Here is a 22667-nt window from a genome sequence, read left to right as displayed (position 1 = left end):
ACAAACTTGATCCAACAACTTGGATGAATCTTAAAGACATTAAGCTGATTGGAAGCTGCCAGTTTCAAAAAACTGCACATGTATGATTCCATTTATATAACCTTCTTAGAATGACATGACTATAGCCAAGGACAAGAGATCAGAGCTTGCCAAGGAGAGTCAGTAGAGGGAACATACAACTAAAAAAACAGCACCAGGGTTTTTTTGAGGTGATAGAAAATTGCTCTGTATTCTGATATGGAGGTAATGATATGAATCTTTACTTGTGTTAAAATTCATAGGACTGTACAAGTTCATAGCAGCTTTATTCATAATAGTGACAAGATGGGAACAATTCTACTGTCCATCAAGAGATGGAGGGATAAAAAAATGCAGGAAGAAGATACAAGGTAATATTATTCAGTTTTGAAAATGAATGAAATTTTGATAGATGCTACAAATTGGATGAACCTTAAAAATATTATGCTAAGAGAAATTAAGCCAGAAACAAAAGAAGAATATTGTATGATTCCACTTAGGTGAGGCCAAATGCATAAAGAAAGTCACATTCATAAAGAATGTCAGAATATTCAAATTCAGGGCGCCCGGGTGGCTCAGTGGGTTAAGCTTCTGCCTTCGCCTCAGGTCCTGGTCTCGTGGTCCTAGGATCGAGCCCCGCATCAGGTTCTCTGCTTGGAGGGAGCCTGCTTCCCCCTGTCTCTCTCTCTGCCTGTCTCTCTGTCTGTTTATGATCTCTCTGTCAAATAAATAAAATCTTAAAAAAAAAAAAAAAAGAATAGTCAAACTCATAAAGAAAGAAAGCAGAACAGTTACTAGCCAGGGCTGAGGGCAGGAAGAGTAAGACGTTATTGTTTAATGGGTACAAAGTTTCTGTTTGGGATGAATAAAAAACTGTAGAGATGGATCATGGTCATGGGGTACAACAATGTGCAAGTAGTTCTGTTTAGCTTTTTTTTTTTTTTTTTAAAGATTTTATTCATTTATTTAGCAGAGAGAGAAACAGTGAGAGAGGGAACACAAGCCTGGGAGTGGGAGAGGGAGAAGCAGGCTTCCCTCAGAGCAGGGAGCCCAACATGGGACTTGATATTGAGCTTGATCCTGGGACCCTGGGATCATGACTTGAGCCAAAGGCTGGCGTCTAACGACTGAGCCACCCAGGTGAGCCAATGTTAATGTAGTTAATGCCACAAAATTGTATACTTAAAAAATGGTGAACAATAAAATGTTATGTATACTTTACCACAACATAAAATATTCATAGGGACATATACCAAATGAAAAAGAAGTCAATCTACGTAATTCAGAAGGTAAATTTAAAAAGAAATTGTCAGGATGCTTGGGCGGCTCAGGGGGTTAAACCTCTGCCTTCAGCTCAGGTCAAGATCTTAGGGTCCTGGGATCGAGTCTCTGCTCAGCAGGGAGCCGGCTTCCCCCCGACCCCCGTCTGCGTCTCTGCGTCTCTCTGATCTCTCTCTGTCAAATAAATAAATAAAATCTTTTATTAAAAAAATAAATAAAAAGAAATTGTCAGACTAGATTTTAAAAAATTCATCTACATGTTTACAACAGACTCATCTAAAGTGAAAAAAACAGGGGTGCCTGGATGGCTTCATCAGTGAAGCCTCCAATTCTTGGTTTCAGCTCAGGTCTTGATCTCAGGGTCATGGGATCAAGCGTAGCGTCAGGGTCCACATTCAGCAAGGAAGTCGGCTTAAGACTCTCCCACTCTCCCTCTGCCTCTCTCCCCACTCACACATATGTGTGTATGTCTGCATGTGTACTCCCTCTCTATGTCTCTAAAATAAAATAAAATCTTTAAAAATAAAATAATCAGAAAAGTTGAACAAAAAAGGGTATAAAAATGTATACCATGCAAATATTAAGCAAGAACCATTAAGTTATATTAACATGAGGAGAAAACAAATTTTAAGGCAGAAAAAGGGTCACATTATAATGATAAGAGTGTTAATTCACAAGGAAAATACAAAAGTTTTAAATGTATACAAACCTAATAAATAGGCTTTATATAGGTATAATAGAAACCAACAAAACCATGAGGAGAAACTGGATAACCCACAATGATGGAACAAAACAAAAAAAAAACTCAGTAAGTATAAAGATGATTTATAGAATGCCATTAACAAACTTGATCAAACAAATCTGAACATAACCTAATGTTCTACCCAACCTCCAGAATACATTCTTTTTAAGCACATGCACTATTACAATATTGACCATATTCTGGGATACAAAGCAAGTAGAATCAAATTTCAAAGAATTAAAACTTGATGGAGCATCTTCTCTAACAACAATGTAAAGTTAGAAATTGATAACAAAAAGAAAATCATCATTAAGAAATTAAAATATCCATATGTTCAGAAATTAAAAGTTCCCATTGCTTAGAAATTAATAACTCAAGTCAATGAAAACAAAACAATCTTTTTTAAATTTTTTTTTTAATTTTTAGGGAGGGTGGAGGAGAGGAACAAAAAATGAGCATGGAAATTGACATGGGGCTTGATCTCATGACCCAGAGAACAAGACCTGAGCTAAAATCAAGAGTCAGATGCTTAACCAACCAAGTCAGTCAGGTGCCCCACAAAGTTAATGAAAAAAATCTTAATGACAATTAGAAAATATTTTGGGGCGCCTGGGTGGCTCAGTGGGTTAAGCCGCTGCCTTCGGCTCGGGTCATGATCTCAGGGTCCTGGGATCGAGTCCCACATCGGGCTCTCTGCTCAGCAGGGAGCCTGCTTCCTCATCTCTCTCTCTGCCTACCTCTCTGACTACTTGTGATCTCTCTCTGTCAAATAAATAAATAAATAAAATCTTAAAAAAAAAAAAGATTTAAAAAATAAAAATAAAAAAAAGAAAATATTTTGAATTCCATAATAACAACTTCCACAAAGCAAAACTCGTGCAATGCAGCTAAATTACTACTTAGAGGCAAATTTATATCCTTCTATACATACATTAGAAAAGAAAACTGAAAATTAATGAGCTAAGCACCCATCATATGAAATCAGATCTAAAGCAAAATAAGACCAAAAGACTAGAAGAGAAAAAAATTAAGAGAAATTAATTAAATAGGCAAGTAAAAGCCAAAAGTTGGTTCTTTAAAAATATTGAAAAACTGACAAGTTGAGAAAACTGATCAAAAAGAAAAGAGAAAAATATACAAACAATATGAAGAATAGTAAGAGGATATTACTAACATCTTTATGGCAATATATTTGAAAATGGAGCTGTAACAGAAACATTCCCAGAAAAAATACATTTTACCAAAACTGATTTGGTACACATAAAAAACTTGAATAAGCCTGTAATTTTCAAAGAAATTAACCAGGAGTAAAAAATATTCCTGGGAAGTAGCACATTCCAGAAATTATTATTACTCCAGTCTCATTTGGAATTAGTCTAATGTTACCTTAAGATCTCCAGAGAGTAAAAGATAGCAAAATCTTTAGAAAGATAGCAAACCTATGTGAGAATAGCATAAGAAGTAAATTTTATTAGTGAACACACATGTAAAAATCCTAAAATATTAGCAGGCAGAAAAGTAGCAATGTATTGTAACTAAACTGTATTATCTCATTGTAGGTTTATTCAATATTTGAAAAGAAATGAATATTCACTACTTTAACATAAAAAAATTAAAAAATCTAGAGATGAAGCAGCTGATAAAATTCAACATGTATTTCTTTTAAAAAGTCTTTGCATTCTAAAAATACAATAATCTGATAACAGGTAAAACAAACAAATAAGAAAAATCCTGTAAGAACGGTAAAACACTTAAATATGTTCCTTTGATACTGGAACAAATCAAGAATCTTGGCTATTCACACTTCTTTCACCCTACATTTGAGGTCTTTGCATAAGAATTACAACAATGCAAAACCCCTAGGGAAAAATAATACTACTTCACTGAGAGTTATAAAGAAGACCTAAATAAAAGGAAATATTTACTGTGGTCACAGACTGGAAAACTCAAAATTATAAAAGTGTCAGTTCTGTTCATGGTGACTGTAGGCAAGCCAGCTGGGATTCAGGAATAGAGCTGGAGAGTACAGCAATCTGTGAGGGTCATTAAAACACCATTGGAATAAATCAGAAGTATGATCTCAGTTAACTAAGGTTTCTGTATGTTGCTCTTAACTGGAAATTTAAAAGCACTCCTCAACAATATCTACCACACATGTAGTTTCACTGAATTAAAATTCAGAAAATAATCCATGGCACTTCTCTGGCAACTTACATTATTATCTAATTTTGAAATTTATAAATGTGCTTTCCATGAAACTGTGGAGAAGTGAAAACAGAAGCCACAAAAAACTGAAAAAGATTTTTGCAGAACTTTTTCAGAACTGTTTTACTCAACTAGTGAGAGAAAATTAATTTTTAATCAGTTTCTGCATAATAATTTTAAAAATAAAATCTGTTTCTTCCTATCTCCACCAAATAAAAGTTTGACCCAGATTTCCAGGTTTAAAGGGGCATTCATTTGTTTCTGTCCAGGCCTGCTTCTATCGGACACTTGTCACAGTATATTTTAATTATTTACTTATCTGTTCCTTCGAATTAGGCAACCTGAATGAAAGGAGGCTTATAGTTCTCATTGTTGTGCCTCACTTATAACACTCAAGAAATGTGTGTAGAAAGAAAAAAAAAAAGTGTGTTGGATTAATAAAATCTCATAGATAGGGTTCTAAGAGAAATTAATTGACCAGGTTATATATTCAAAACTAATAAGCAGAAAATTACTCATTCATTTATTTATTTGGCAATTATTTATTGTTCTAGGTCCCAGATTCCAGGATTAAAACCTAGGCCTTCTGATTCCTTCCTGTTCTTTTTATAAAAGTAGAAGAAAAATTCTTTTGCCTTTTTTTAATTATAAAATTTCTCTCATAGGATTATAACAGAGGAAGAGAAACTCTTATTAGAGAGGAAATCACTACTGAACCCCAAATCGCCAGTTTTATATATGTGGAGGAAGACAATCCATTGCTAGCTCAACATGAAGAGGTCAGACAAACTAGGGACCAAATTTCAAACTTTTGGCTAAAAAAACAATTCAAGAAATCATAAAATCTGGAATAACAGAAAGATAAAAATCACTACATTCACTCAAAAGTAAGACTGAAAAAGCTACAATATTTGATAAACTGTGCATTTGGAGTCTTTCATAAACCACTAGTTTTATTTTCTTCTATCTAAATATATTCTGTACTCTAATTAATACTTTTTATTTGGATGGATAATAATCAGCTAAAACAATCATAGAAAGCTATAGCAAGATAGTCTAACATTAAGAAAGAAGCGAATTCTAAAGTCATTAAGCACTTAAGTAAAAAAAACTTTCAGGACATTTGGCATTTTCAAGTAAAAGTTGCTTGGAGAATTATTTCTCAATTGTAACTTTCAAAATGTGAAACTTGTACATTTGTAATCACAGCGTTAAATAACAGCACCTTTTGTACAGAACTTACAGAATTCCAAGCATTTTGGCCCCACAAACATGCAAAAGCTAGTTTTTTTTTTTTCACAGCTTTTTCATTCAAATTCAAAAATCACTATCTCATTGATAGTATTTTTTTTTTTTAAGCAATTCACCTTTCTTGCAAATCATTCACCTTAAGTTTTCACAGGAGGAACATTTTCTACAAATATTTTCATTAGCTTACACAGATTTTATTTAAATTATAGAATTACGACCACAGATACAACCGGTATATACAGGTTTGGGGACAAACACTAGTGATTCTTGGTAAGTATATAGAAGCATCTACAAGAGATCAAGGTACTAACCTAAGCATTGAGCATACCATAGGCATCAGTCAGTATGTTTACACCAAAAGAAATGCAGAACTTTAGTTACGCTGGAAAATCATTAAGTGGAAGCCATTTAAAGTAATTTTAACTATACTGAAAATTTTTATTATTTTTGGCCATTAGGATATCAGCAAAGTATAAGAATAGACCAAGAGAAACAACAACTATCAGAAAAATCAGGTGTATACATTCCCCAGAATGACTGGAAAACATTTTTATATGTAAGGGATAAAATTATAATTTACCTTTATTTATGCAATAAAGACACCAATTATTTAGCTGTTTTAATATATGGGTTACTTAAGTTTAACCTTAGTATTACCTGATGAGATACACGCCCTTGCTTGCTATAGCACAATATCTAGTGTACAGCTCCATCTAGTGGAGAAATAGACAAACATTTCCAGAGCATTTTCAGTCCTAAAAAATTTCACATTAAACCAAACAAAACTGACTTATAAAAAGGCCAGCTTTTCACTCATACTGTGTAATTATGACATTTTATGTAATCAATATTCTAACCAACATTTTCTATTTGAACAGTGATATTTTTGAATATTTGGGATTTCTTCAACATCTTCTAACCGTTTTTTCATATGACAAAAATTATAGAAGTTGGTTTTGCAAAAAAAAAAAAAAAAAAAAACCTTAGTATTCATACTGCTCATTTAAAGAGGATAAAAAACACAAAAGTCACTCCATAAGGATGAAGCGACATTCTGCAAGCAAATGTCAATGTAAAACTCTCTTCAAAGTTCCTATGGTCATGATAAACAGCTAGGGAGATAAAGACAAAACATAAGCAGGGTTTATAAATACTTCATTGACATTTCCCCAATGATAAATAACAATGAAAAATTTTTGTATTTTTAAAAAAATTTGTGAAATTCTTCAATGTTACAGCAGACTTTGAAAATGACAATTTCCCCTTTAATATTTTAAAATTCATTTTTAAAACAATATAAAAACATTTATGAAACGCCTGGGTGGCTCAGTTGGTTAAGCAGCTGCCTTCGGCTCAGGTCATGATCCCAGCATTCTGGGATTGAGTCCCACCCACATTAGGCTCCTCGCTCGGCAGGGAGCCTGCTTCTCCCTCTGCATCTGCCTATCACTCTGCCTGTGCTCAGGTGTTCTCTCTCTAACAAATAAATAAATAAAATCTTTAAAAAAAATACAACAACATTTTAATCATTGATGTAACTAAATTTCAAATCAAACTTATTTTTAAATCATGATACAAAACATACAACTTTAACTTAATAAAAACTCACTAAAATCAGGCACCAACATGAAGAGGGATACAATCAGTAGTAACATTGAAAGATTATTTCCTCTTATTACAATTTCCATATGTCTGCATAAACTCAATACAGAATTTAAGTGTATTTTTCTAAGTGGTTAATTTACTCAAAATTAGTGTTAGTCTACAACTCTGTAACATTAATTCATATGAATAGAGTTATCATACATTAATCTTTTAACAATGTCTAAGGATTTAATATTGCAGTAATTCCTATCTCTAATGCCTGTTGAGCACAGAACTGAGCAGAGGAATATATACGTATTAAATGAATAATCCAATGTAAATAGTTTTAATGAGACTGCCAGCTTATTTTGAAAACCTAACAAAAATGTTCAACTTTGTATCTCTTCTTTACTGGTCAAGGTGCTCATTTTATCAAATCTAATTCTTTTATATTTTTCTTCCTTTTATATGCCATGAGAGGCTAAAATTTGATGCAATGTTCTTACTTTGATGAAATGGTTTATAAATTATTATTTGAAACCTTCAACCTGACCTGAGGAGAGTAGCTGAGAATACCATCAACAGTTGGGAGGGAATCTACTTGCTAAACAAGAATCATGACCCCAAGTATCCAATGGTCACTATCAAATACTTGAAATTACCAGTTTATCAAAATTATCACCACATCCCTGGGTGGCTCAGTTGGTTAAGTGTCTGCCTTCGGCTCAGGTCATGAGCCAGTCCAGGCTCCCTGCTCAGTAGGGAGTCTGCTTTTCCCTCTGCCCCTTCCCATGACTGTGCTCACGCACTTGCTCTGTCTCTCTCTCTCTCTCCCTCTCACACTATAAAAAAATAAAACAAAAGTCATCATCTTACCCTGGCCCTATGGACTGTTTATTCTATTTATTGGGACAAGAAATGAAACTGCTTCCTTCCCAGTTAAAAACCAGAAAAGTGAAAGGGAATATGGGACCTGGGGAACTCATCAAAATTTCATGGAGGGGAGGGGGGTAGGGAGAGGGTGGTGGGATTATAGACATTGGGGAGGGTATGTGTTATGGTAAGTGCTGTGAAGTCTGTAAACCTGGTGATTCACAGACCTATACCCCATGGGGCTAATAATACATTATATGTTTATAAAAAAATTTTTAAATTATTTTAAAAAATTCATGTCATCCATGTTTCAGAGAAAGTTGCATGGCTCTTACTCTCCCTGTCTCTCCCACCAATACAGAAATCGGTAGCAATAACCCAAGCTGCAAGTGCCATCGGGTAATGTCAAGGCAGGGCAAAAGTCCTATTAGGAAATGAAAAGGAGTAAGATTTTAGACCATTTGGGCTGCTTTAATAAAAATACCATAGACGGAATGGTATTGTCACAAACAACAGAAATTTATTTCTCACAGTTCTGGAAGCTACAAGTCTGAGATCAGGCTTGAATCAGCAAAGTTGAATTCCGGTGAGAGTCCTTTCCTGGGTTGCAGACTACCAACTTCTTACTGTATTCTTGCATGGCAGGAACAGATAGGGGAAGCAAACTCCTTCATGACTCTTATAAAGACACTTACCCCATTCAATGAGAGCAGAGCCCTCATGACATTTATTGCATTCTAATTACCTCCTAAAGGCCTCACCTCTCATAACATCATATTGACGGGTAGGGTTTCAACATTTAGGCAGTGGGGGGGATACACAAACATTTAGTTCATAAAAGATGTAACCATCATCTACTCTTCTATCTCTTCTCCAAAACCTAGGCTTGTTCGATTATAATCATAGCAGCTCCTATTCCCAAGTGTGAAGGAAAAATGAATTTTCTAATCTTCTTAACATCTGGGTCAGGTTATGGGGTTAAAGCCACAGCCATATAAGCAGAAGTGACATAAGTCAATTTCTGGACTCACCCTTAGAGGAATTCTGTGAGATCCTCCAGCCCTCTCTTCCCCTCTTGTAACAACCTTGAAAACCCCAATATAAGATGGTGGTATCACAAGAATAAAGGGATGCTGACCTCTAAGCCAACCACTGTATGAGTGAGAAATAAATTAGTGTTGTATTAAGTCATGACATAGGGAGTTATTAGTGCACCATAGCCTCTCTTAACCTAATATACAACTTAGAGAGTTCCACTCTCCCACCTCCAATCCTGACCAGAGAAGCTCCCTGGTGCAGTAACAACAAATGTCAACAGTGATTCTGTGGTTCCTAAAATTCTAACCCCAAGCTCACCCCACCCATCCCCTTCTGAAAATACACACACGCACACACACACACTCTTTCACACACACACATTCACACACATTTCATTTTTTTAGACCGTGTGTATGTCTCAATTCAGTTCCATCACCAATGCCAAATCCCAGAAATGGTAAGAGATGGTAGACACTGACCAAGTACTGGTTGAATAAAATAACTACAGCTGACCCTGAACAATACAAGTTTAAACATAAGCAGATGTTTTTATAAATATAGTACAGTCCTATAAATGTATTTTCTCTTATGATTTTTTCTTTTTTTAAAGATTTTATTTTTAAGTAATCTCTACATCCATAGAACACATAAAATGAGTATCTGGATACAGGTATTGGCATTTATCAACTCTGATTATAGTAATCAATCTTGAACTAGTTACAGGAAGTGACTGAGGGAAAGAGAGCTCTGTTTTAAAAATGTTTAAATCCTTCATCTAATACATGGCTCGTCTGGGTTAGGTCTCTCTCCTGGGTAGTATGAGAAATAATCCTTCTAGGGAGAGTGAAGATAAACTTTAGGGCAGGTTCCTGATCAACAAGAATAATTGACTTAAAAAAAACAGAAGGAACCACCTTCGATAATCATAAAATAAAGAACATTTCAGCAGAACATACCTTCAAAAAAGACAACCCTTTAAACTGAGTAAATTTAACTTTGTAAAAAAGCCAGGAAGATTCTGGGAAGACTGTGGTGGAATCAGCAGTTTTTTAATCTCCCCAACCATTTTCATAAAAACAGAGCAACCAGGAGAGCAAAATGAAGCCATAAACAAAATATCTACCAGAAAACTAGGTAAATATCAACATGCAATACCAACAACGATGACACCTGAATGATATCCAGCATCTGTGCAGGAAGGAGGAGAGGGAAAACAGGGAGCAACGTGATATCGAAAAGTCATGAAAATCCCTATAAGTAGCAGGTATGCTCTCAGCAAGCAAATAAGGGTGTAAAAGGTTTGAAGTGAAGCAGCTGAACAATCCAGCCTTATGAACTGTCCAAACGTTTGAACAAAGTTTCTTATATGCTGAAGAGAAACTGGAAATAGAGTCTAAATTTGTAGGGAAGACAATATGGTCAAAATAAAAATAAAGTCCAGGTAAAAACCAGGGAAGGGAACGTGATACAGCCAAAAGATCTTAAAGTTACTGGTAATTCTTTAAAACTTCTCAAATACAACAGGAAACATTTTTCTAACTAATTACGTACATTTAAGTAAGTACATTCCTTAAGTATGTAAGTTAAGTAATAGGTACATTACATTATCTTTTGAAAACTCACTTGGAAGGTTTCAAAAGGCATAAAAATCATTATAGTCTGGTACAAGCAGATTACAATTAATCCATAGTCATCAGGAGAAGTCGGAGCTGATCCAATGTTAAATGTTAAATGATGCTGAGTTGCTGATTTGGTAAAAAAATTCACTGATAATAGAAAAAAAGTCCCACTGAGATCATTCTAGGCACTGCCCAAATGACCTCATCTCTAGCAAAACAGTCCAACATACACTAAAACAAAAATAGAAAGAAGGAAAAAAGATCACCCATTACATTCACCACCAAAATATAAAATACTCTTAAAGTCCTAGTATGTTCCCCTTTGACATTCTTTACATATTTATATGTGTAATCCATAGCTACACATATTTAATTTTTTCACAATAAAATATCACAGGCATTTTTCTTCAAAACACATCAATAACCACTGACTTTAATATTCCACTGGATGGCACATCATTATTTTCTGTTACAAAAAGCACTGGAAGGAACATCTTTGTGGCAGCTTTTTTTTAAAGATGTTATTTATTCATCCGACAGAGAGATCACAAGTAGGCAGAGAGGCAGGTTGGGGGGGGGGGTGCGGGGAGCAGGCGCCCTGCTGAGCAGAGAGCCCAATGTGGTACTCGATCCCAGGACCCTGGGATCATGACCTGAGCCAAAGGCAGAGGCTTTAACCCACTGAGCCACCCAGGTGCCCCTTTTTGAAAACTTATTATTAAATGTGGCAGTGTTAAATACTAGTCTAAATTTTTATCGAATAATAGGCAAAACAACTTTTTGCTTTTTCATAAAGTAATTCCTAAAAGTAGGAACACATTCTAGAAGAAAAACTATTCCAAAAAACTTTAGTGAAGAAAATAATTTCTCTAATTCTTAAGGTATATTTGCATAACAAACATGAGCCTTCAGAATCAACTGGTTAGTAATCATGAGACCAACTATTTTGAGATTTTAATTCTAAAACGACTAACAAAAATATAGGCATTTTAAAGATGTGTACATAGGTTTTACTTTAAACTAAGATGGAAATTAGTCACCTGCATGAAATAAAGACAGGAGAAATAAGCCAATGAAATACTAAACTGAGTTTCTTACCAGTCAAGAATCACAAAGAAACTCACAGCAAGTTTTTGTATGTGAACTTCCTAAATTACTGTTCACCTACCCAAGTGAATTAAAATAATCTTGCCCACTGTGCCAGCTCATGCCACTGAATAAAATGTTCTACTTTGGGATATCGTATGCTATATCACACAGCATCTGTAGCTCCCATGCTGGTAATAAGCTGTTTGACATAAATTAAGGAAATGGTTTTGATTTACATTAAATTTAAAAGATAATAAAAGTATTAGAGTACTAATTAGTATCAAGACATGCTGCTTAAAGAAGAGGTATGTCATAATTCAGAAAATACTTCATTAAAATGAATAAATTGAAAAGTTTAAATTTTGGGGGGTTATATGTATATGGTTGAGACTTAATGCAAAACAGCATTTGAACATCTGAATGCAAATAGAATCTGTAAAAAAATTACCTTTCAAATTCCCCCCAAGAAGTAGAGTAAGAATGCAAAAATTTTTCTAATTTTGTGATGATCTTTGCATCTTAACACAAAATTACATGATATTAGGTCACACTTGCTAAGAAATTACTCGCTAAAATCAAAACATTATTTAAAATAAAAATAAATAATGAAATAGACACTGTAGGGGAGGGAAAACTTTTCCTCCATCCTCTTAGGGTTCCTGGCTGGATCTGAATAGTAAACTGACAAAGACTGATTAATAGGAGAAAAGCAGACAAATTCATTTAATGTAAGTTTTATGTGATATGGGAACCTTCACAAGGAAATGAAGACCTGAAGAAAGAGTGAGCCTGAGCATTTTTATACTAGATATGATGAAGAGTAGAAAGTCATGGAAAAATGGGAAGGACAAAAAGGTATATACCAAGGACAATAAAATAAGGAAAACTCAGCAAGCCACATTCACTTGGATTCCTCTTGGTAGCTCCCCATCTTTGGAGATAAGGATGTTCTTTTCCTCCAGGTACAGGGAGAGCACCTCTCACATGAAGATCTTATGACCCATTTCTGGGGAGAAGGGGGATGCACCTGCTATTTCTCAAAATCCTTCAGCTTAAAATATTCAATATGCCAAAATGCCATATTTGGGGGTAGCTTGTTCTAAACCCCACCAACACAAAATGAAAATATCTTATAAATTACCCTTTACTAACTTTTTATTTCTTAGGATAACAGAACGCAGTAAAAAAAAAAATGCATATCCTAGTCAAAAGAAAGTAGCAGTGGCTATATCAACTCCAAACAAAACAAGAAATATTACTGAGACTAAGTACATTTAGGGGTTTATTTAACAAGTCCTAAACAATCCTAAATATGTAAGCAATTCACAACAGTGTCAACATACCTGCGGTAAAAACTGATGAAAGGAGCAATAGACAAATCCATAATTATAGCTGGATATTTCACTACACCCTTCTCAATAATCAGAATAAGAACTCAGAGACTCAGCAATGTAGAAGATTCAGCACTATCAACAAACTTCACCTAATTGACACTTATAGAAAACCCCAACCAACATGGCAGAATACACAATCTTTTCAAGTACACATGGCACATTTACCAAAAAAGATCCTATCCTGGTCCATTAAACAAACAAACAAACAAAAATCAAAAAAACCCTTTAACACATAAGAATTGAAACCATACAGGGGTGCCTGAGTAGCTCAGTGGGTTAAAGCCTCTGCCTCTGGCTCAGGTCATGATCTCAGGGTCCTGGGATCGAGCCCCTCATAGGGCTCTCTGCTTAGCAGGGTGCCTGCTTCCCCCCCCCCATCCCCCCCCCCCCCCCGTCTACTTGTGATCTCTGTCAAATAAATAAATAAAATCTTTAAAAACAACAACAACAACAAAGAACTCAAACCATACAAATCATGTTATTTTACTACAACGGAAATAAACTTGAAATCAGTTAACAGAAAGGGAACTCAAAAATTCCCAAACACTTTGCAACAATCCATGGTTCAAAAAAGAAGGAATTAAGGGAGATTTTTAAATATTCTGAACTGTATAACAGAAACACAATATGTGGGATGTAACTAGATTAGCGCTTAGAGGGATATTTATAGTACCAAATGCATATTTAAAAAAAAATTTTTTTGGGGGGGGCATTTAAAAAACACTATTGCTTTATTAACTACCAGCAGGACTGGCCTGCACAGAGGCAGAGAGGCAGGCAGAGAGAGAAGGGGGGAAGCAGGCTCCCTGACGAGCAGAGAGCCCGATGCGGAACTCGATTCCAGGACCCTGAGATCATGACCTGAGCCGAAGGCAGAGGCTTAACCCACTGAGCCACCCAGGCGACCAAAAAAAATTTTTTTAAAGGGAGGAAGACCTCTTATTAATACCTATGCATCTACTTTTAAAAAATACAAAATTAAGAAAAAATTAAATCTGAAATAAGCAGTATGAAAGAAACCGTAAACAGCAAAAATCAATGAAACTGGAAATATAAAGTCAACATAGAAAATCAATGAAACCAGGGTGCCTCAGTGGCACAGTCACTTAAATGTCCAAATCTTGATTTCAGTTCAGGTCAGCGTCATGAGATCAAGCCCTGTCAGGCTCCACGCTGAGTGTGGAGTCTGCCTGTGATTCTTCCTCTCCCTCTGGCCCCTCCTCATACTCGCTCTCTCTCGCTCTTAAATAAATAAATCTAAATAACAACAACAACAAACCAATGAAACCCAAAGTGGTTGGGGGGGGGCAGGGGGAGTGGTGGTGGTGAATCAAAGGAATTGGTAAGCTTCTTGCCAGACTGGTCAAAATAAAAATAAAGAAGACATAAGTTGTCAGTATCAGGAAGAAGAGGACATTAAAGTAATCCCAAAGGCATGAAAAAGATAAAAAGGGAATAAATATGACAAACAAATTCATACCTACAAATCTGACAAAATCCTTGAAAGACACAATCTACCAAAGTTAATGCAGTGAGAGTAGATACTCAGAAAAGTCCTGTTTTTATTAAAGAAATTGAATTCATAGTTTTAAAAAACCTCCCAACAGAGAAAACTCCAGGCTTTCACAATATGTATCTCTGAAATCGTCTTTCTCTCCTGAAAACCTCCTTCCTAAGTGGACTTTTCTCCTTAAATCTGCACTGTATGTTCTCCAGGCCAGCTATACAGCTGTGCCTCCTAGAGAACATCATTTCACTGTGCTCCCCCGTTAGATTTACTGTTTCCTATATTCCACACCTTTCTTTCACTTCTTCATTTTGCTTGAGCATAACTTCTGAGGCTTTCCAGGTTTGAAAATATCTTGCTTTTATTTTTTATTTTTATTTTTTTAAAGATTTTATTTATTTACTTGACAGACAGAGATCACAAGTAGGCGTGGGGCTCGAGATCACCTGACGTGGGGCTCGATCCCAGGACCTTAGGATCATGACCTGAGCCGAAGGCAGAGGCTTTAACCCCTGAGCCACCCAGGTGCCCCAGAAAATATCTTGTTTTTAAAGATTCTTTTATTTGAGAGGGAAAGAGAGAGCATGCACGCATAAGCAGGAAGGGCAGAGGGAGAGAGAAACCCAAGCAGATTCCACTCTGAGTGCCAAACCCCATGTGGAGCTCCATCTCACGACCCTGAGATCACGACCTGAGCCAAAACCAAGAGTGTGATGCTTAACTGACTGTGCCACCCAGGCACCCCTAAAAACACCTTTGTTCTATTTCCATACGTCATTGTTAAATAGCCATAATTCTGTCAAGACTGATGTTCATATGTTCAATTCTTTTTTCTATTTTTCTATTTTTGTTTTCTCTGGAAACCTTCAAGATTTCTGTTTTGTATTTTTTTTCATTCTTGGTGCTATAAAATTTCACAAACATGTGCTTACAGGTAGGCTTTTTTGTTTGTTTTTCAATATGATCACTCTTAGGAACAGAAACAGAATGCTATACACCTGATTTTTAACGAAGGTTGCTTTGGTTGGGTGATAGAATTGGGGGTAATGTTTCAGTCACCTTTTTATGTTGGTTGAAAGAGTTTATAATAACCATAAATTTTTATAAAAGCTGTTCCATTAAAAAATAACAAGAACATCCCACAATGTCAATGAAAGCTTTAAATGTTGCAAACTCTGATTCCACAATTCTACTTCTAGAACTCTATGTTCTAGCAAAGGGTTCAAAATGTCCAAAATATGTATGACAGTGCTGTTTAATACCATTAAAAAATTGGAAACAGCATATATATCTACCAGTTAGGGTCTAGTTAAACAAACTATGGTGTACACACACACACACACACACTATCAACACTATGTGTGTGTTATACACTGACATAAAAAGATGTATAAAATCTTACTAAATGAAAGGGCTGCTATAAAATAATAAAGCATTACCATTGTCATATTAAAATAAAAAAGCAAACAAGCAAAACCATGTGTTTGGGTACACACACACACACACGCATGCACATGCATGTAAGGAAATGCAAAAAGGTCTGAAAAGATACATTCCAAGATTCAGTAGCTTCTACAAAAGAACGGTAAAGCATATATAATTTCCATAGCTGAAAATTGAAAATGGAATAATATAAAATACAAATGGATTTAATGATCCAGTTACCAAATGCTCCACTGTCAGACAAAGATGTCCCACCGAATTTTCAAAAATCCAATTCTATGCACACATTAACCAAAAGAAGGCTGTCACAGCTATATCAAAATTCATAAGAGGTCATGGATGGGAGAAGACTCAGGAAACGCGATAACTAAATGCAACATAGGATCTGGATTGGGTCCTAGAACAAGAAAAAATTAATGGAAAAAATAGTAATACTTGGATAAAGTGTATAATTTAGTGAATAATATTATAGCAATATTAATTTCTTGGCTTTGATCATTATAGTATGATCATGCATTGTGTTAACATTAGTAGCAGGGTGAAGAGTCTACAGGAAATCTCTACTATTTCTGCAACTTTTCAGTAAGTCTAAAACTGTTTCAAAATAAGGTTTTTTTTTTAAAAAAAAACAGACTAGACTTTTTAGTCTAGTAATTTAGTAATTTAGTAATTTGTCTCGGCATTTAGTAATGCCTAGACAAAGGCATTACTAGAGATAAAAAGGAACACCTTTATGTGGAGGGAAAAATAGTTCAATTCATAAGAAGACAGACCAGCTATAAAGTTGCATGTTTCTAATAACATAACTTCAAAATAAATAAATCAAAAATGACAGACCTACTAGGAAGAAATAAATCTATGATTACACAAAGATTTAATACACTGCAAATTCTCAGTATTCACCAATCACATGAACATGCATACACGCACAGACACATACACATAAAAATCAGTAAGGAAAGAGATTTTAACAATGGCATTAACAAATTTCACCTAACAGACATATAAAGCATTGCACCAGACCACAGTATTCACATCTCTCTGTCTTTCTCTCTCACACACATGCCCATTCATATTCAGAAGCATTATGAAAAAAACAAAACCGTATACAAAGCAAGGACTTAAACATTTCAATGATTATTCAATTCAAGATATTTTGATGGTAGTCACATGGCTGTTAACTTTTTAATTATTCACTTAACTGTCCAGCTTAGCACAGTGGCAGTATCGTAGCCAATGAGGTTTATCCGAGTCACAATTATTGCTGTTATTACATTTCACAAAAAAGTTTTTAAAGTTCACTGATCTATATCAGTTATTTATCTAAGTCATTTATTTATTATAAATAATATATTATTTACTTATTTCTCCCTAGTAGTTTCTATCATTTTTTTTTTCAGTTTTTCAACCTTTAATTCCGCAGCAGCAAAATTCCCAAGATAAAATTATGAAGAGGGGACATTGGTATACTTCAATAGAAAACAAAACAAGATTCAGAATTAAGGATTCCAGCAAAATAATCCCTGTTGTACTCCAGCAGCTTCCAAAATTTATAAATCCAGGAATATTAAAGGCAATTCTCAAAATAGTATATATACAATCAAATCACCATAATGCAAAATTACAGATAAATAAGAGTAGATGGCCTGAGTATATACATCCTAAACAGTAAGCAATATAAGTGAAAAATACCTTCAATACAGACAGTACCTGAATCAAAGGTGTTCGTGTCAACTGCCAAAAGCAGTTCTATGGTAACTTTGTCTCATCAATCATCCACTTTAATGAAACCTTGAACGAAAGTAGTAATTCTCAACTTTCAAAGTATTATCATCTCTTTATTGTTGCCAGTTTTGAGATCAAACAAATACACAGCAATTACGTTATAACTAAAACAAATACAGAACAGTTAAGTGATTAATATTTTAATTTTTAGAAAGTAAAAATAACATATTCCCAAATATGTTTAAAATGACAAAAACTGAAGTTATGTTCACAAAAACTTCAGGGTGAATTATTTCTTTTATTAAAAATGTTCTTTTTGTTAAAAATTTGTTAAAAATTAAAAATTACTAAGAGCAGTTTATTACTTATTTGTTGCTGCTAAACAAATTACCCCAAAACTTAGCAGGTTAAAACAACACACATCTGTTATTTCAGATCCTGAGGAATCTTAGGTGTTGGCTTTGCTAGGTCCTCCAATTCATGTTTTCCTCAGGCAGGGCTATAGTCATTTCAAGGTTTAACTGGGACAACATCTAACTTCACTCAGTGGTTGTTGGTAGGATTCAGTTCCCAGAGGGTTACTAAACTTTCTCTGTGGACTATTGGCCAAAGGCTCCCCTCAATTCTTGACGGGTGAGTCCTTCTAAATCAGCTCATGATATAGCAGATAGGTTTCATCAAGGTAAGCAAGCAAGAAAGGGCCAGCAAAAAGAAAGTTATAGTTTCTTATAACATAATCTCTTAAGTGACATCCTACTACTTCTGCCATATCCTATTAGAAGTGAGCCTCTTGGTAGTCCCCCTTAAGGGAAAAGGATTACACAAGAGGATGAACACTAGGGTTATCTTAGAAGGCTGACTCTTTCAAGTAGCTTAGGGAAAAGGCAAGTGGAACATATCAAGAGAACCGGATTCTAGTAACTATGTGACTAAATATAATCTCTGAAGGCCTCAGTGTTCTCACAGAGCAAAACTGAGAGAATAGCCTAAATGACCTCTAGGAACATTTAAATTCTAAATCCTGTGCTTCTTTACCATGTCTTTTGGAAAGAATTACCAAGGATTAGAGCTATTTGGTGAAAATGCCTCCTTTTACAAAAGACAGCCGAATTCCAGGAAAGGTTAATACAGACAGGCAGGAAACCACACTTACTCTGTTCTTATGCCCAGGGCTCTTTCCACTATATAGCATGTTGCTTTTGCAATAAATGCCCTTAAAAAGTCCTATCCCCTCTTTATAATAGTGTCAAAATCCAAGAAACAGAAAAGGAATTTGAGAGTACTCAAATACTCTAAAAGAGCAGTAAAAATTGATGTTACGCATTACCTTTTCCTTTCATAAACCCTAAAGCTATCTCTGTAGGTGGCCTATGAGATGAAAATGAGCCATCTTCTGCCCATCCCCAGTCCCAGATATTTAAACAGACTAGTAATGAATCTGCTGAAAGGGAAGTATAAAAGCAATAAATGACAGGTTGTAGCAGAGAAATACAGTGACCTTAAAGAAAAGAAGATTAAATATAACCTAATTGAAGTGTCTAAAAATAGAAACTGCACCCAGAAAAGGCAAGGTTTGTCCCCACTGGAATACTGGAAAATACAGAGTCCCAGAGGTCAACAATAACAATATAATACAGGCAATGTCCAGGGGAGTAGGTACTCTAGGAAGCTAATGACAACCTCTGCACTGATAGACATATCGTACCATTAAATATTTGTACTACATAAATACCCTACTTGTTCCCTATGAGGTCTACTTTATAACCTTTACCAACATAATAACTTGTAATGACTCCAACCCTGGTTCAAGGAGCATGGTGAAAACAGTGCATATAAGTACAATTGTTTTGTGTGGCAGTCATAAAGCAGTAAGATATTTGTATTTGTCAAGATATGTGTGAATATGTGTATCTAAACAAATGTATATAAATGCATAACTGGATGGAGAATTTCTATGTAAGAAAGGCTTCAGGACAGCAGTGGTGGAAGCTAGGCCTAATGGCTTATCATAAATCTGTGTTTGCATAACAATCAAGTAAGAATGACCAAAGAATGACCAAAACTCAATTATCTATCTCAAAGAAAAGATCGAGTTGATGGAGATTACCCTTAAGTCTCTCATTAGTATTAGTGTATATCTAAATATATTCCTAAATTCACTTCTATAAAACACCTAAAAAAAACTGTTAGCTAAAAATGTTAACATAGACTGAAATAGTAGTCAAAGAAAGTTCTGACATTTTCAAAAGTTTTTTTTATATTTTTTAGTACTGAGTGAAGGACAGGGGGCCCAAAGTAAGAGAAGATGAACTGGACAGCCCCATGAGGCATCTAAAAGAGAGAGGATCCCCACAATAGGCAGGGATGCCGCAACTGAGTTTCATGGCCCAAGCCACTGGCTATTATTACCTTCCAAATTATGAGTATATTCAATCAGGTAGATATAAATTTTAATCAAGCCATCCCACAATAGAACAGTTCAAAAGACAGTACTCAGGGGTGCCTGGGTGGTTCAGTGGGTTAAGAGTCTGCCTTCGGCCCAGGTAATGATCTCAGGGTCCTGGGATCAAGCCCTGCATCAGGCTCTCTGCTTCTCAGGGATCCTGCTTCCCCCTCTCTCTCTGCCTTATGATCTCTCTCTCTCCCTGTCAAATAAAGAAAATATTTAAAAAAAAAAAAAAAAAAAAGACAGGGCACCTGGGTGGCTCAGTGGGTTAAAGCTTCTGCCCTCAGCTCAGGTCATGATCTCAGGGTCCTGGGATCAAGCCCCACATGGGACTCTCTGTTCAGCAGGGAGTCTGCTTCCCCCTCTCTCTCTGCCTGCCTCTCTGCCTATTTGTGATCTCTCTCTGTCAAATAAATAAATAAAACTTTTTTTAAAAAAAACACTATCTCAAAGCATTGCAGAAGGAATTTATTGCTTTTTATACTTGTTTACTCATGTCCAGAATTGTTTGGATATTCAAACCTTCCCTGCCTTTAGGGACTATCAGAATATCAAAATATCAGAAAAGAGTTGTATCTCCTTTCTTTTCTCACCTACTTAACTCTCTTTTGTTCATCCGCTTTAAAGGGATGGGGAAAAGTAAGAGTAATAAGAACAGTTTAGAGAAGCCTGAAAATAGCCTTAAGGTAAAACTGGTAAGAAGCAAAGGAAGTATGCTTAGAGATCTCAAATTTAACTCCAAAATGGTATACCACATGCTGCTTAATACTATTATTTAACCTCAAAACACTACAGCACACAACACTTAACACTATTATGTATTTAGATTTCTTCCAATTAATAATTTCACTACCACCAATGGGCTGAAGATTGAGCTTTTTAAAAAAATTAATTTATTTATTTGAGAGAGAGAGAATGCGCAAGAGTGCACATGCCGGGGGAGGGGCAGAGGGAGAGAGAGTTTCTTGAGCAGATTGTCTGCTGAGCAGCAGCCTGATAGGGGGCTTGATCTCACCACCCTGAGATCATGACCTGAACTGAAATCAAGAGCTGAACGCTTAACTGACCGAGCCTCCCAGGTGCCCCTGAACTGCCATTTTTAAAGAGTCATTTTTCAACATAGTAGGTTTTAGCAATCTATGAAACAAGAATGAAAGGCAGGTGGAAGGGAGGGAGGAAGGGAGGAAGAGGCAGAAGGAGGGAAGGCAAGCAAATAACCAGGCAGGCAAAAAACAAAGAAAAAAAGGAAGAAAGCAGCAAGGAAAGGAAGGAAGGAAGAAAATACAACAGAGACTGTATACGATCTGCAAAGTCTAAATTATAAGCTGTCCTAGCTTTACACAGTACTGCATTAAATGAAACTCCACAAAAGCAAGGACTGCCTATATTTATTATCTAGCCCCTTACAGAAAAATTTAATGACCTCTGAAATAGAGGTTACCTAAATAAGCAAACATGAAGAGGTTTAAATATTACTAGTCATTAGGGAAATGAGGGAAAAACCCCAATGTGGTATCACTATAAATCCACCAGAATGGTTAAAATGAAAAAGACAACACTATGTGTTGCAAGTTTTTGGAGGAGCCAGAATTCTTAAGCAATGCTGATAGGAGTGCTGACACAACAAATTTGAAAAAATTTTTGGTAGTGTATAACAAAAATAAAAAACCTGTATACCCTATAATATAGCCATTTCACCAATAGGTATATGTATATCCAACAGAAATGTACATATATATTCACCAAAATACAACTGACTCTTGAATAATGCAGGAGTTAGAAGCACCAATCCCACACAGCGAAAAATCCAAATTTAACTTTTGACTCCCTAAGAATTTGATTACTAATAGCCTACTGTTGACTAGAAGCCTTATCAATAACAGAAATTCTATTTATACACACTTTATATTATGTATTATATACTATATTTTTATAATGAAACATCCTAGACTAAAGAAAATGTTCAGAAAATCATAAGGAAGAGCATATACATTTTCAGTAGTGTTCTGTATTTATTGTAAAAAAAAATCTATGCATAAGTGGACTCCTACAGTACAAATGCATGTTGTTCAAGGGTCAAACAGTACTTATAAAATGTTCATAGAAGCTCTATTCATAATAACCAGAAACTGATGGAATACTATACAGCATAAGAACTACTGCTACAGAACTTGTATAAATCTCACAAATACAATATTGAGCAAAAGTGAGGCTCAAGGACTATTTACTGTATGATTCCATTTATATAGAGTCAGTAACAGGTAAATTCATAGATGACTTTAGAACGCGACATAATAGTTACCTGTGGAAATAGGTCATACAAAGTGGGGTTTCTAAGATGCAAGTAATGCTTTTTTTTTTTTTTAAGATTTTATTTTATTCATTTGACAGACAGAGATCACAAGTAGGCAGAGAGGCAGGCAGAGAGAGAGGAAGAGAAGCAGGCTCTCTG

The 22667-nt window shown here is 35.3% G+C and overlaps 1 protein-coding gene and 1 pseudogene across 4 annotated transcripts in view; one reads left to right on the top strand and one right to left on the bottom strand.

Annotated features, from left to right (window-relative positions):
• Nucleotides 1-22667, bottom strand: part of MIPOL1 (mirror-image polydactyly 1) — a 318781-nt gene that overhangs the window by 279842 nt on the left and 16272 nt on the right. The gene's annotated exons all lie outside the window — the stretch shown is intronic.
• LOC116592100 lies at nt 17252-17384 on the top strand (annotated as a pseudogene).

Source organism: Mustela erminea, chromosome 5 (assembly GCF_009829155.1).
Source record: "Mustela erminea isolate mMusErm1 chromosome 5, mMusErm1.Pri, whole genome shotgun sequence".
Classification (NCBI taxonomy): domain Eukaryota; kingdom Metazoa; phylum Chordata; class Mammalia; order Carnivora; family Mustelidae; genus Mustela; species Mustela erminea.
The sequence above is the reverse complement of the archived record's forward strand: the minus strand, read 5'-3'. Positions and strand labels throughout refer to the sequence as shown.